This window comes from Natator depressus, chromosome 10, assembly GCF_965152275.1.
Source record: "Natator depressus isolate rNatDep1 chromosome 10, rNatDep2.hap1, whole genome shotgun sequence".
NCBI classification, from domain to species: Eukaryota; Metazoa; Chordata; order Testudines; family Cheloniidae; genus Natator; species Natator depressus.
Genome location: NC_134243.1, coordinates 68,884,150 through 68,899,700, shown reverse-complemented (window position 1 = coordinate 68,899,700; position 15,551 = coordinate 68,884,150). Strand labels below are relative to the sequence as shown.

The window sequence follows — 15,551 nt, the reverse complement described above, 5'->3', positions numbered from 1 at the left end:
TTTTCTGCTCTTGAAGGGCATCTGGAATACACTGCAGGGAGCAATGGGATAAAGCATTTTTCTGCTCTTGAAGGGTAGAGCTATAACTCACAGGAGGCAAAACCTGGAGTGTTTTGGAGTTACGTCCTCTTATGTGTGCAAATGACTACTCCAACCCATGGCAACCCTCTAGGTAGTTCATTTGTGTGTAGTATTTCCCTCCTCCTTTTTGGAAGAGATTTCCCTCAATAAAACGCACCTCTGGAAGGAGTAAGGGGCCATCGGTTCAAATAGGTCACAGAATTTAGTGTTTCTTAAACCTTTAGATAAGGAATTGAGGAAAAAATACATCTTGCTACCCGGATGATCTCTCTCTAAGTGGGAGGCCTGGAATGGAAAATTTAGGGTATAAGTCAGTGAGCCTTGGAGGTTATCAGAGTTTGTTGTGGTTTTTTTTAATCTTTCAGGGTGTGTGTGTGTGTGTGTGTGTGTGTGTTGGGGGGGGGTGATCTATATTGAAAGAGCCTTTTCTCTAAGTCTGCTTTCGCTTAGTCTGATCTTTCTTGTGGCAGGTGGGGGTGGGGTGGATCTCCTCATCTGAGCAGAATTCAGGCAGATGCTGGGAAGTTGAGAGAATGCTTTGGAAAGGGTTTAAGAGAGCTGATCAAAGTGTGCAAGACATGCACAGCGACTGAGCAAAGATGGATACAATTGCCCTCTTCAGAAAAGAGCATTGCCCACACAGGTTTAACTCTGTCACCAAAATAAGAAGGAGACAGAGTGGGAATGCTTTATTAATGAAACCAGCCCTTTGCGAGCCTTCATCTTGAGGCCCATTTTCTCCACCTTCTTCATCCTCCTTTGCCTGCCGTCTGACCCAGTGTCTCGCTCTATACCTGCTCTTCTTCCAGTTACCCGCTTTCGGGCTTCATCCATAAATTCCTCATGATCACTTGAGTCCTTCACCAGTGTGGCACCACTGAGTGTCACTGCGTGGCTGGGCCAGGGAGGGGAAGAGACCATTTCATCTGAAGGGCATGAATATGCCTAGTCGTCTGGATGGCCCAAAAAATGGGTGAACACAACTTCAGCAGCAGGAACAGTTTCAATAGCATGGCTTAATATCTGTAACATGAGTCACACTGGCCTTCAGCTTTCTGGTGCTGCATTTCTGATATCCTCTCTGTCTGTATCCCCTGTCTCTGTTAGTGAGAGAAGCCTAGGGTTGTGTTTCTGGAGGCAAAATGTGGGTGTATGCTATGAGGGACAGTTGAGGGGTATGGTTGCTGGGGGGGGATTGGGGAGCTCGCACTGTCCTGGGGTGCCCTGAGCAAGGTGACTACAGCATGCTGGAGCCTAGAGCTCCCTACCAACCAGCAATGCCATTCATCCCATTGTATTTCTGTTCCCAAAAAATAACAGCTTAATAAAAAGAAAAAGTAGGAAAGAGGATTGCAAAAGTGCTCGGGAAGATGGACCAGTGACAGGCCATGCCAGAAAGATACGAGAAGGGCAGCAGCATTAGGAAGTAACATCCTCAGGACCTACTTCTCCAAACCCCTGCTGTCCTCACCCCATACTCCAAGCATCTGAAGACACATGACAGCTTGGTATTGATAAAGGAAGGGGGCCAAGGGAGAGGGAAGGGCTGTGAGCAGATTTGTCTTCTCTTGCTTTGTTAAAAATCAAATATATTGTATGACAATTGATTTAGAATGGGAAAGAAATTGAGCTCCGTTCCCAAAGCCGCCTGGGAAGAAGATTTTTGTGTTTGTGTGTGCCCTTTGTCTGCTTGATCACAAAACCAGTGGGATGCTGGGCTTGGATACACGGGTGGAACAGGGGAAAGAGACCTGTCATGCAGCTGCTCCTTCCCCGAAAGGGAACCTCTTAGGGCTAATGTTTGATCTGAGGTCTACTTGTACTACTCAGAAATCTCCAAATGTCAGGGGCTGGGACAGAGCCTGGAACGGAACAGGGCTGTATTTTCATTTGCATATGAATGCTGATGTTTGCATAAATGTGAGGTATATGCCACTTATGTATGTGAGCATGCATATACACAAATACATGTGCGAACACATGCTCACACAAATTTGGAGAGACATGGAGCCACCATTGCATTCCCAGTTCAGTGACATACTTGTCCTTAGTTCAGCAGGCATGTTATGACTCTTCTAGGAGGTGCAGTACGTCCCCTCCCCTGTCTACATTTAGAGATCAATTACAACTTTAGGAATATTTCAACATTTTAGCCTATGTTTTCATTCTGAAATATGAAGATTCCCCCACATCCCCGCAAAATTTGCACACACAGCAAACCAGTTTTTAAAAGAAGGTTCAAACAGATCATTGTGTAATCAAAATGCCAAGCCATTGTCTACATACTCCTTTGGGTTGGTTGACCCTCTCTGACTAGCCTCAAGAGAAAGCAGAGGGTGACAGTGTTTCTCGGCACAGTGAAAGGGCCAGAGTTATATTAAGTATAGGAAGGTGACTCAGAAAGCAAGCCTACATGGGCCGTTCCACGGGTATAAGGTCAGATATGAATTTAAAAGGTTATAGTTACACTGATAGGACTCCCCATGTGGACACTTATTCCAGTAGATGAGGGCCTATTTCTGGTTTAGCTCATATCGCTTTTAGAAGCGGTTTAAGCTAAACCAGAAAAAGCTATTCTTATTCTGGAATAAGAGTGTCCACACAGAGTTCTAGCAGTTTAACTATATTGGTATAATTATAGCAGTTTAAATTCCTGTGTAGGCGAGAAGGTTTAGGAGCTAGCCATCTGTCCCTTTTGTTTAACTGCCTAACAAAGGTGTGTATACAGCACAGAACTCCCTATGTCTGTGTGTCTATCCCCACCCCCTTACAGAACTATCAGCTGTGCACATATTAAGACCCTAATTCAGCAAGATGCATAAGCATGTGCCTAACTTTCCACACATCAGATGTCCTGCTGAAGCTAAAAATACATTAAACACTTCTCTAATGTCGCCTTTCATGTAAGCGATTGTTGTAAATTGTCTCAGGGATGGTATTCAATCTTGAATGGGGGGGGAGGTGTTTAAGAGACACTCTTTCTTTAAATAAAGTCTGTGTTATTTAAAACCTGCCCTCCTGTGCGCCAGCCCCCCCCCCCCCTCAGAGTTTAAGAACACCTGACTACATCATCAAATCTCCAGAAAGTGCAAGGTGGCTGAGTCAGTGTTGCTGGTGTAACCTTAATGTTTGCATTTTCTGACTTATTTTGTTTTGACTCTAGCATTGCAATAACATGGGTCTGGGGGTGGATTGTATTTAATTTGCTTGGTTTTTAAAGGAAAAGAGAGAGAGAGAATTTGCATGTACTTAATAATATTAAATCCATCCACAGAGCAGTGCTCATATTCTTTTCTGGTCTCTAAACATGGATCAGCTAAATTTGTAAATGTGTAGGTGCATCCTTCTATATGTGAAAATCCCACACCTGAGATTGTAAAACCGGTAAATGCATGCACAAGCAGGATGTGGGACTTGTCATTACCCATGCTAAATGTCTTCACAAATTCTACAGCATGCTGAAAATGCTGACCCATATGCATAAGTAGGGAGCTGATCCTGCTCCCACTTATACTGAACTGTGACTCCAGATGCAGTGAAAATTTTAGGGAGAGGGTAAAATTCATTGCGTATCAAAGAGTTTGTGCGAGGCATTTCACACCATCTCCAAGACATGCTAAGAACTTACATGGGGTTTAAGGACCCTTGGCAGTGGGGTGAATTTTATTCAGAGTGAAAGTGTGCGTTGAAAAACCTAATTTCACTGTGAGCTAAATCTTTGGGTGTCAGCAGGAGTTGTACCTGGGTAAGGACTGAGTCAAAACAAAGGATTATGGGATTTGACCCTAGAAGAGAGTTACACTGACATAATGAGCCATCATTTCTGTAAGCCTAGCCTTGAAACCATAGGGGCCAGAGTTTTACATTCCAAAAATAGTAGAAATGTGAACTCCTCTTTCTTCTGACCACAACCTTGCCCGGGAAATATTGTAATGACCTGCTGGACAGCTCTCAGTTCTACCTCTTTCCCCTATAGTTGGACTTCCTACTGTATAAAAGTACTGTATTTAGGGAGATGGTACTGTGCAGAATAGCATTAGGCATGTCTGGGTCTATGTTACAGTGTTTATGCCACACATATGCAGTATAGGCCTTATCCTGCATTCTTTATGCATGGACTGCAGTGGGAGTTTTGACTGCGCAAGAACTGCAAGTTCAGGTCCTATGTCTCTGTTTTAAACTTTCTTTTTGTATGTCAGAGGGACAGAGCCCAACACTAATTCTTGCAGTAAGGGCATAGCGTGTGGTACTTCCCACGGGGCCTGCCTGGGTCTTCAGGCTCAACAAGCACTTCAATGTGTTGCATGTCGCAAGAGACGTCTGCATCTCTAGACCTTCAGTAGGCTGTTGCCGAGGCCTTAGCAATGGGAGGCGCCCAGGTTACGTATTCCCTCCTCAATGGCCACGGCAGGATTGTTCCATACAGGACATTTCTTCGTGCTTTGTCCAGTCTAGTTGTAAATACCCCAAGTGCTAGGTCTTTGGTGGAGTCATGTGCCTGGAGATAAACAGCTGGATAAACAGGTGCTTAGGAGTCTCATTCATCCTTGAGTCTAAGCAAAACAAGGGAAACGCCCTGCATTTCTGCCTTAGAGGAGAGCGTTGGGGGGAAGGACGAGCTGGTCACAAATGGGCTACGCTTTTGCCCCAGTCCCATATGCTGAGGGGCTGCAGCCATGGGGTGCAATACAGTGATCAATCAGTTAACCGGGATTATCTGTGTTCTCCTTTCTGTGTGTAACCATGGCATTATGCCCATGTACAGGTCTCGGTGAGTAATGGCTGTGCCTTATTCTCTCCTGCATAGAGCCTGTGCGACGTTCTGCAGCAAAGATAAGAAACTTCCCATTCGGCACAAGCAGCACAGGAGAGAAAGGTGGAAAGTCGCTCCTCCCTGGTTAACCTCCCCTTCCCAGTCCCCTCTGGTATTCTCCCCTCTCCCCGAGACCATCAACTCCGCGTGGGGCCCTCGACAAGCAAGAGCTGGAAGAGGAGGACAAAAAAAGAGGCAGCGAGAGGGAGAAGGGCAGCCCCTGTGAAGACATACTCTGCCACACCGGGCCATTTTTGCTGCAGTTTGTAGGCTGCTAGGTGCCCGGAAGCCATTTTGATGGAATCAAGTGCTGTTTGTAAGATGGCCGCATTGGCACGAGGTAGGTTGCAGAGCTGCCTAAATCTTTACCATGCTACCTTCCTCACGCCCGTCTCCTTGTTATCTTGCTAATTTCCAATGAAGGCAGAACAATAACTCGAGCTGGCATGCCCCAGTTCTTTCTCTGCCACCTCCTTCCTCATGCGGAAAATCTGCACGTACACCCTCCCTCCAGCCCCTCTGCGATATTAATTGAATTAACATACTTCCTAATTTGCCCTGTGTTTTTTGTGTGCCTGCTCCCATCCTCCTTGTTGTGCTCATCCAGCTGGTAGGACAGGACAAACGCTTTATTTCCATTTGCCCATTCGGCTGCATGCGAAAAATCCTTAATGACACATAAAAGGGGTGGGGTGGGTGGAACAACAACCCATCAGGGATTTGGCACACAGACCTCGCAATACACTGAGATAAACCGTCTCTGCTGCCGTTTTATTGGCAGATTAAAATATCCATTTTCCTTGTGTTCACTTATTTAGTTATTTATTTTTGGGCTGAGGGAGGGGGCGAGACCCACCAATATGCTACATTTTGTGCTCCTCTTAACAGGCCGCATGTGATTTTTCACTGTCTAAGTTGTCTCCGACAGCCCAGCCAGCGCCTCGGTGACAGAGAGAGCCCCTCCATTAGACTCACACGCAACAAGGACAAAAGCCTTTAAACCAATTTATTGTTTATTTCTTCTCCCCCCCCCCCCCCCAGTGATTTCAGAAGGCTTTCCCCTAAAAGGAACTTAAATACATATTATTAAATCGAAAGCGCTGAGCTCTGCACCCGGGAAGTAGGCCACGCTTTTTATTTCTAAAAATATTTGTCCATTTGCTAAAGAGCAATCAAACCAGGAAGAGAACCGCCCTCCTCATCTTCTCTCTTTGTTTAAACCACATTATATTTGTATTTACTATTTTAGAAAACAATTTTTTTTTCATTTGCTGTCATACAAAGTACATCCCCCCCCCCCCGCCTTTCCTACTTAATGGGGCCACATATCCATGATGATGGCTTTTCTGTGCTTTATGTTAAAAAATGCGACAGTATTTTGCCGTAATACACTGAAAATGCAGCAATAATGTTATTATGGGCTCTAGAGTTTGGGGCTTCCAAATATTGTGCTATTTTTTATATGGAGGAAAACTGAAAGCCATGACCTAAGTATGTAACGCAGAATACAAATGCTATGCATTGTAAATACATCTCAGGCACATACCACCCAACACAGAGAGACAGCATTCCACAAAAGCTAGGAATCCAAAAGATAACGATAAAAACAAATCATTTGGGCAAGTCATTCAGATCTCAACCAGGATTGCTAGAATTACAATATACAGATGTATAACGTATTGGTAGAAATATTTTATTTAAAAATGCTGATGATGAACCGTAAAGGAGCAGAAAATGGTACAAGAATGATTATTGGATACTGTGGGCTCCCACCATTTAGTTTCATACTTATGTGGCTATTTACCTATCAGCCCATGTTTATGGGTATAGACTTAAGCTTCAGATAAATCTGTCAGTCTGTCTCACTCGTTTTCTTTTCTTCCCTGCCTCCCCATCTGCTTCTTGTGGTCCCTTGTTCTGAATCCCACATAACAGTATTTAATGGGGATAATGAGAATATGCCTCTGGTCTGCATCATAAACATGCCAACACGAGCCATTGTGTCAGGAGCCGTCATTGACCAGATGGTGCTTAGTTGTCCAGCATTCCTGTTTGTGGGTTCCTCCTCTCTGAAAGCCAGCAAACACCTTAGTGTTAGGGTTCACCAAGATCCACCTCATCTCTCTAAGAAAAACATAGTGAACTCAGATAACTTACTGTGCAAGGGAAACATTTTCAGAAGGCAGGACTTCACTGTGGCAATGTGAGATGCAGACATAAGTGTCTGGGCCTCTGGTTGCCCAACGGAGGGTTCAGATCTGTTGGTGCATGGACTTAGATTTGTTCCCTCAATTTATGTTTGTGGTAGGGTGACCAGATAGCAAGTGTGAAAAATCGGGATAGGGGGTGGGGGGTAATAGGAGCCGATAAAATCGGGATATCTGGTCACCCTAGTCTGTGGGTACAAAACTTTGGGCCTGAGTTTTGTAGGTACAAATTGTGCGCTCACATGAAGCTGGGCCTCAACCCATCTGAACTTGCATTCCCCCACCATAGAGACTCCAGCTGGGTGCAGTTCAAAAGCCTGTGCTTTTAAAGATGATTCTGATGTTACCTTGGTTTTGCAATTTGCGGGGTGGGGGGGGTGGGGGCTTGAAGCACCTCTCTATTTTCTGTCCTCTCAGATGTCTCTCATATGCCTGTGAAGAAACCTGCCTACACAGGTGTCAGTGAGTTTGGTGGAGGCAGCTGTCAAGAGTGACTGATAAAGTATTGGGCTCTTCCTATGAACAATGCCAGGGAGATCCCAGACAGGAGAGAGACAAGGCCAAATCCAACTCTCATTACGGGAATTCAGCTCCCGTTAAAGTCAATGGGAGTTGCAGTGGGTATCAGTGAGGGGAGAATTCATTCCTGAGAGCTCAAAACAGTCCAGCAATAATAATAATATAATTAATAATAAATCTAGCTACAGAAATACCGATTCAAAATATAAACACTAGAAACAACTGCTATTCCTGATTCCAGCCAGATGGAGAGAACCTGGCATAATTACACTTATGGAAGGCATTGAAGGACTGCCATGAATGGAACCAATTAAAGAGCGAGTAATGCTCTTGTGAGAGAGATGAGGCTCTGTGTATGATGAATAATAATCACCCCCTTCATTCCTCCCTATACATCCACAGTCTGTGTCATGGTGGTTCCCGGATACTCGAATCATATGGGCGAGCATGTGTGCCTAGGTTCTGGGTTACGAAGGCTTTGACTGTCTCTCTAGCAGGGTGAACACGAACTAAATAGGAAACATACTAGACTCCCAGGGGCAGGAGCCTAGCTGGCTTGCTGCCAGGCCCAGCTTCACAGTCTTCATTGTCTAATATTTCTAATGCATGCCCAGCAATCCATTATTTAGGATTTAGGTTACAGTTTTAAAGGAGAGTATTTTTCTTGGAATCATTTGGCATGGATTTAGTGGGTAGCTCTGTTGCATGCATGTGAACGTGCATGTGTGTCGTGTTTTGTGATAAGTGTTGGGTGTGCACCTGAGCAGGTTCATGTGCGAGGGCTGTGCATGTGGGAACATACATATGACAGGTGCCAGTGCATCTCAACCTGAGTTTGCGCACATGTTGTAGGCATTGGTGTTCACTTTGCTCTGTGTCTAATATTTCCTGCTTGCTGTCATTGTTGGGGACTGCGGAACGGAGGGAACCTTCCCTTGGGGTCTGCTAAGGACGGTGCCTTTTTAAAGAGCCAGGGAGTTTGTACAGCAAAACTGCACCAATGAGATGGGTGTCCAAAGTCCCATTTCTAGTGGGCAGATGTCCAGGTCATGATGAATACCATCACAACTGGCTGGGCCTCCCTTATGGACAATCATTTTCAGGATTGAATGAACCATAGCCACAGAACTCCCCTCATGCCCTTCGGTGGCGGCACATTGATTCGTGTGTTTGCGGGGAGCAGCTTGCACTGCTTGCTAATTCTGGGTTAGATTAAGGACTGTCCTCTCCACAGCTGTCTGTCAGAACCTGTCTCTGGACCTAAACCCACTTACTAGGGAGATTTGCCTGCCAGGGACTTTCCTTTGGGAGAGAGGGGAATGGAAGCGGGACTTGGGAGAGTCAGGCCTAAGACAATGCTCATCATTTTCTCTAGCCCCTGTCAGTTCTCCACTCAGGGCCAAGTCAAAGTGCTTCCCCATGGGAACTATGTAGTATAGTCCTGTCCACCCCTGCTTAGTGTAAAACCTCCGCTTGGTATAGCTTACACAGCAGGGGCATATCCGTTATCTCTTTTAGAGGCCATGTTGCTAATTATAGGCAGATCACATTAGGTGAATGAGTGAGGAGTACCTGGCCCAATCAGGAGAGAGACAGATGTGCTCAGATGAAATGTCACCACTCATTGGCTGTTCCACAGCGGGGTGGCTGTTCGTAAATTCTGGAAACACTTTGTTCTCCTGTTCACACCCGCACGTGCGGATCACCTTCCATTCTGTGTATATACATCTCTAGACGGGACACGCACAAACAGGCATCCCTCCAGCCAACACTGATCTGCAGACACCTTTAGGATGAAACGCAGCAGCTCCCAAGCACCCGGCAATGCTCCGTGCAGGCAACCCTCGGTTTTTTTTATCACGAGTGTCGTCATTTTAGGTGTATTTCTTCAAGCCCGAGCCCCTGGAAGCAAGCAATTGCATCCTTTTTTTTAAGAGTCCAGCCACCACAGTTGCAGAGAAAAGCTTGCAAACACAAAGTGAACGTACAATAAAGCCTCAGGCGCTAGGAAGAAAATTTTAAAACAAAAACAAAACCTAAATATATCATTTAAAAAAATCTCATAATTTTTTGTGGCCTGACTTCTGATTTTTGAAAGCTTGAGGTTGGCCACATTGAACGCTGCGTAACTGTTTGGAACAGGGAGGAAAGGAGAATCCTGCAGCCAATCAAACCACACCTGGAGTTTAGGGAGGTAGAATCAAATGTATCCAACTCCGAATGTGGCCATGACAAAGAAGTTAACAGTAGTCAATGCCAGCCATTCATGCAGCCTCTTTGCTCCTGAGAAGTAACAGCACTGGGTTGGCTTTCAGTTATACAATGGATGTGCAGAACACGTTCAAGTCAAGTGAGTGCCCAAATATATGTAGGGCAGGAGGTGGTGGGCGCACATGTCTCCTCTCCCTGTCACTCAGACATGCTCATGATTCCCATGAGCATCTCGTGCAGCTTCCTACAGAGATGAAGTGGAGGGTTGTGAATATCTGCTGTGATACAATCGCAAGGCGGTTACTAGGTAACTTGGCCCGTGTTGGCTGGGAGGCCTCCCCAAATTACAGTGTATGCATGTGTGTGTGTCTAGCTTACTGGCTTCAGGGGAATTTGGGGAGAGGCTGAGATTTTACTAGCTGCATGATCTGGTGCAAAAGAAATTACCAGCACCAGGAACTCTGTGGCAAACACCGCTTTGAGCTGTCCTTGTAGTTTTTGGGGGGGATAAGAGGTAGTAGAGAGGGGTCAGATGAATTAGAAGCCAGGGCTCCCTTCCCTTTCTTTAGCAGAGAGGGAAGGAGACTATGGCAGCAAACTGATGCCACGATGCTGCACCTTGTGTTTTTACTAGTCCCTGAACCCGCCACTCCCAGCAACCCACTTCCCAGCACAGTGGGGGAGAAGCCCAGGGTTGTGTTCTTGGGAAGGCCAGTACCATAGACAGTTCTCTGGGTAAATACGAGCTTAGGGCAAGTGGCATGGGCTGGTCCCTAGGGGAAGGAATTGCTGTATTTACTCACAAGAAGTGCTGCTTATTATACCCCCACCCCCACCCCCGTACACACACACACTCTCTAAATTATCAACACAAAAGCCACCCCCCTCTCCACAACCCTTGGCTTGAAAGTTTCAGCTTCTCTGGGGGTATTCCTCTGAAACTTGCAGGCAAAGGGTTGTGGAGAGTGGGGTGGCTTTTGTGTTCATTTTCTTTTTTTAGCAGAGTGGTTCTTGCTGTTGGTTGCTGGGACTCCCCTTTGTAAGAGAACAAGCAGGGGGGAATGTGCGGGTGCAGGTGCATGCATGAATGCACGGGGGTGTGAGTGCACACGTGTCTCCGAGCACTTCCCCATGTGCACTCATCTTTCACGCTGGCCTGCTTTTGGATCAGCTTTTGCCACCACTCTTCGCAGTCTCCTGAGCTGGGGCAGTAGAGGCCCTGCAAGGTCATGGCACCCGAGCATGGGGCCAGGTGCCCTATTGCCAGGACGCAGAAGACAGACCTCTGCTTTCTTGTTTTACATGGGCCCTGCTTTGGCTGTGAGGTGTTATGCTCAGAGCAGTGGATGAGGATAGCCTGTGCAGAGCTAGGAGTAGGATCTGTGTGAGAGACAGGAGCGGAGACGCAATCGCTGAACAAAGACAGTGTTACCCTCAAGGTATTGGGGAGGAATTCTCCTCAGCTAATACAACTGTGTGTCAGGCTGGCATGTTTGTCGGGCTCTTTCACCCCCCAAATCCCCAATACAGTGCCTGAGGGTTCTTTTATCTGTTCCCTGGCTGCATCTCCGTGATCCATTGTGTGCGGCTTACCATTGCCCCTATTGTCCACTGATTTACTGTGTTTTTAAATCATTTGTAGTGAAGTGAATTTGTATCTCATGAAAATGAAGGGCTAATAGCACACACTAGAGTCAGGCCTTGTGCAAACTTCATCCCTCCCCCATCTCTGCCATTGCATCCCAATCCTGACTGGCAGCACCCCTGGCTGTTCCAATCCGGGGCTGCTCTATCCCACACAGCTCTGCCAATGAATCTCTGTCTTCACTCCAAGCAGCCCCAGCTAGTCCAGTCCTGTGCCTTCCCCAAGCCGTGTTTGTACATCATGTGAGATGGACAGCTATCGACTACGTACTAGGCTGAGACCCATCAAACTCATGCCCATGCATAGAAAGCTAAATATATTGGGAGGAGACTGATATTTCATGTGGTTGGGGTGGGAATATCTTCCAAAAATGCCCTTTTCCAGTCTGTTTGCAAAGAAGAGAAAGGGGAAATAAGTCTCCCTGTACCTCAGTACCCTTCCCTGTGTATCTGTAGGTTACATCTGGCTTTCAGAACTAGGTGGATTGCCTGAGCCTCCTTCCATTCTCAAATGTTACAATGCAGCTTTATTTAGCTTTGTTTAGCTGCCTGGACTTGGAAAGCTATGGGAAATGGCTGGTCAGTGTTCACTGTTCTGCAGCATACAATGTGACTGGGGAATAAAGTAACTGTCTGTGTAGGTACCTATATAACCCCCATCACATGGCATCTGAGCACCCCCCAAGCATTTGAAAATAGAATGAACCATCTCTTTCCCTGCTCACCTGCAGGAGAAATAACTTGATAATTCAAAAGGCCTTTTGCTTTTGTGTTACTTTATGGGTGTGTGAACAGAGCTGGCATTGTGGGAAACTGGACTAGAGCAGGTGAAGGGACTTCATCCCCCCACGTAGCACACGGTATGGGATGTATGGCTGGAGGAAAGGGATGTGACTAGATCATCTCTGTGCTCTGGCTATCCCTGGCTCCCAGAACAGCCTTGGCCATAGGCAACCAAGTGTAAGTTTGAGGAGCTGGTTTTTCTAGTCATCAAAACCAGAAGGGCCATTTATTTTATCTGTAAGTATTTCTTGATCTACCCACACCAGAGCCAGCCTCAGCATTTTTTAGATCAGCATGTGAAACAGTTTCCACGCCCCCCATCCGCCTCCAACTGTAAAGGACACTTGCCCACTATACCTGCACCCCTACAGGCAGGGCTGGCCAGAGGAGATGGGGAAGAGTTGGGCCCCATCACTCTCTGGCATAGAGCCCAAATTTAATCCTGCCTTCCCTGCTTATCCATTCTTGTATCTTACTGCATCCGCACCCAGACCCCTCCACTCCTCAGTGCTGCCAGCCTGGACCCCTTGTTTGTGCTCTTCTCACACAGCTGTCTGTGCTTTCTTTCACATCACCTTTCCCATGTGGAGCACCCTCCCTGAGCTGATCTACAGTCTCTGCCCTCCCCTTCTTCGAACACATCCTCAAGACCCATTTTCTGTCTTGTTACCTGCAAGAAATTAACCAAGTTGGCGGGAGCTGATAGTGATCGGGAAAAACAGAAACAAAAAATGCTGACTGTATGTTTCCTCCCTCTCCCCAACCCCATTTAATGCTTGTTGTTAGACAATGGAGGTGACGTTTTATTTTATTCCTGGGCAGTGCTTAGCATATTGCAGGTACTACTGTAATATTTCTCCAGCATCATTTATAACTGATGCACATTGTGTGTCATGGGCTCTTGCGGTCTTTCCCCTCTCCACTTCCTGAGCTCCTCCAAGAGCCTCCCAGTCCAGCTGCTTGTGTTGGGGTCCGTGGGTAGCTGCCAACATTTAGAGAAAATGCGCCAGGGATAGTTGTCCACGTAAGCTGGGAGCTGCTAGGGTCCCCAGCCACTGGAGGGCTTTATGGACATTCAGGTGAATTTTGGGACCTATACATGTGACACAGCTCAATTCCCTAATTGTCACAATGACTCTGAGAGGTAGGGAAGCATTGGTAGCCCCAGTTTATGGAAGTGGAAACTGGCACAGAAGCTCAAATTTAAAAACATGGGTATATACTGTTAATTACCTGAATCTGCACCTCAAGCCTTAGATTTCTAACTTTGGGCACTTTTGTCTATGTGGCCGAGCAAAGGGAGTCGGAGTTGAAACTGGGATTAGTCTCTTTCTCTGTCCACCAGACCATGCTGCCTCTCACTGAGACCATCCTTGTGGTCAAGGGTCACATTAGCTGCTTAGCAGAGATGCAAGTCTGGCCACAGGCAGTCAACAGGGAAGGTACTAGCTCATTGACAGCCCCTGGGTGGCATTGCTGTTTGGGAAGATTGCTGTTTGGGAAGATCCCAGCTCAGTGGGCCTATATCTAGCAAGTGCTCTCAAAGGTCAGTCTTAAGTGGTTGTATTGCGCTATCAATAACTTGTGTTTTTAAGGAAAATCAGGGACAAGCTTTTGGACTCCAGGACTGGCTTGCATTTTCAAGGCCATCTTTGCAAGGAAAAGGGCCAGAAGTTTGCTTTCTTAAAAAATGAAAGCTGAGATTCTCCTTTAAATTCTTTGGTTCTCCAGATGGACCCGTGTGCCCTCAAAGCCAATGTGTCAATGACTTGTTGAGCTAGAGCTAAGATGAAGAAAGGAGTTTTGCTTTCAGTTCTGAATGTGGGGAGGTTTGTGTTCATTCTTCTTTCTTGTGGGAGTGAGTTCCAAGGTCTAGTTCCATCCCCCGAACTTACAAGCCTCCCCATTCTGGTCCACATTAATCCAGTGCAATTTAGTTGTTGTAGAAGGTCACGGTCATGGAGGGTGAGGCGATTACGCCTAACAGGAGCCAGGTCCATGGTGGGCTTTGAGTATCAGGATAGAGACCTTGACTAAGGCTCTGTACTCAGTGGGGAGCAAGTGCAGGGAGCGGAGCACTGGGGTGATGTGTGTCCTGGGTGACTGTGCATTTTGTAGTAGCTGGAGCTTTCAAGGTGTGAGGGGGTTCATTCCTGGACAGAATGGAACATGAGAGTCCGTCCCCAAGCTGGCTGCTTCTGTGTCTGATAGGATGGGATGCGATCATCTGGTCATCAGAGATGGAAGTGGGATTTTTGCCACCACCACCCTTCGGGCTCCCAACAGCACTGAGGAAGCTGGAGGAACCCCACAAGCCCTAGACAGATTTAATTCGATGGTGGGGGAGGTGGTGTTATAGAGGAGGCAAATTCCTCAAAGTGTGAATCTTTTCCTGCCAGCATCACCCCAGTCTTGCCTGGGTTCAGTGTGAGCCAGTTGCTCTCCACCCAGCTGCTGATTTTGGCCAACTCCTAGAGAAGAATGGGAGATGATGTGGTTTGTGTTCCATGCCAAGGGGTCAGGGAGCGGTGTGGTGCCGGTACACTGCTGGTGTTTAAGCCTGTGTCATTTCAGTAGCTCTCCCAATGGCTTCACATAGATATGGGAGAACGGAGCCTTGTGGGACTGGAAAGGTGAAGGATTTTGGAAGCAGAGGAGCTGTTGCCCATGACAACTCCCTGAGCTCAGTCTGAGAGAAAGGAGCTGACATTATTGCTAACACCAGCAGTCTGTGGAGGTGGGACCTGATCAACAGCATTAAATGCCACAGACTCCCATTATCTTTGGACAGGAACAGGTTGTTCACCAGAGCAACAAGTGCTGTCTCTGTCTTGAAGCTGGAGGGGGAGGGATCCAGGATACTGGCAGGTGGGACTAGAACCTCTTTATTGCCACTTCTTCATCAGCTTTGCTTCGAAAAGGGGGTTTTGACACTGGGCAATAGTTCGCAAGGCCTCTCAGGACAGGGAGAAGGAAAGTCTCCATTGATGAACATTCACATTGCCACTCTAGTCAGGAGGAGACAGAGGCTGCATGACAGCCTAACTTACGCTTTCTGCATCTTGCCCGCACCCGAGGATCTGGCCTGTAGCCTTTACTGTTTTCTTCTTTTGCTGTTGGTGACGCATTTCTGTCAGGAATCAAAAGGAGAATCCACATGGGCTTCTAGTCATGTCAGATGTGATCAGATGCCAAACCAAACCATGGCAGTGGGCAGTGAGGAAAGCAGCTGCCTTGATAACTAGAGAACATGAAAGACCTGCCAATGGTAATTCCCTGGAAATGTGGGCTTC

At 46.8% G+C, this 15,551-nt stretch overlaps 1 long non-coding RNA gene across 1 annotated transcript in view; it reads left to right on the top strand.

Annotated features, from left to right (window-relative positions):
• Nucleotides 1-15,551, top strand: part of LOC141995337 (uncharacterized) — a 66,564-nt gene that overhangs the window by 25,024 nt on the left and 25,989 nt on the right. Inside the window, exon 4 of the long non-coding RNA XR_012641300.1 lies at nucleotides 4,889-5,234. This is a non-coding gene — a long non-coding RNA (uncharacterized LOC141995337). The remainder of the gene's footprint in view (nucleotides 1-4,888; nucleotides 5,235-15,551) is intronic.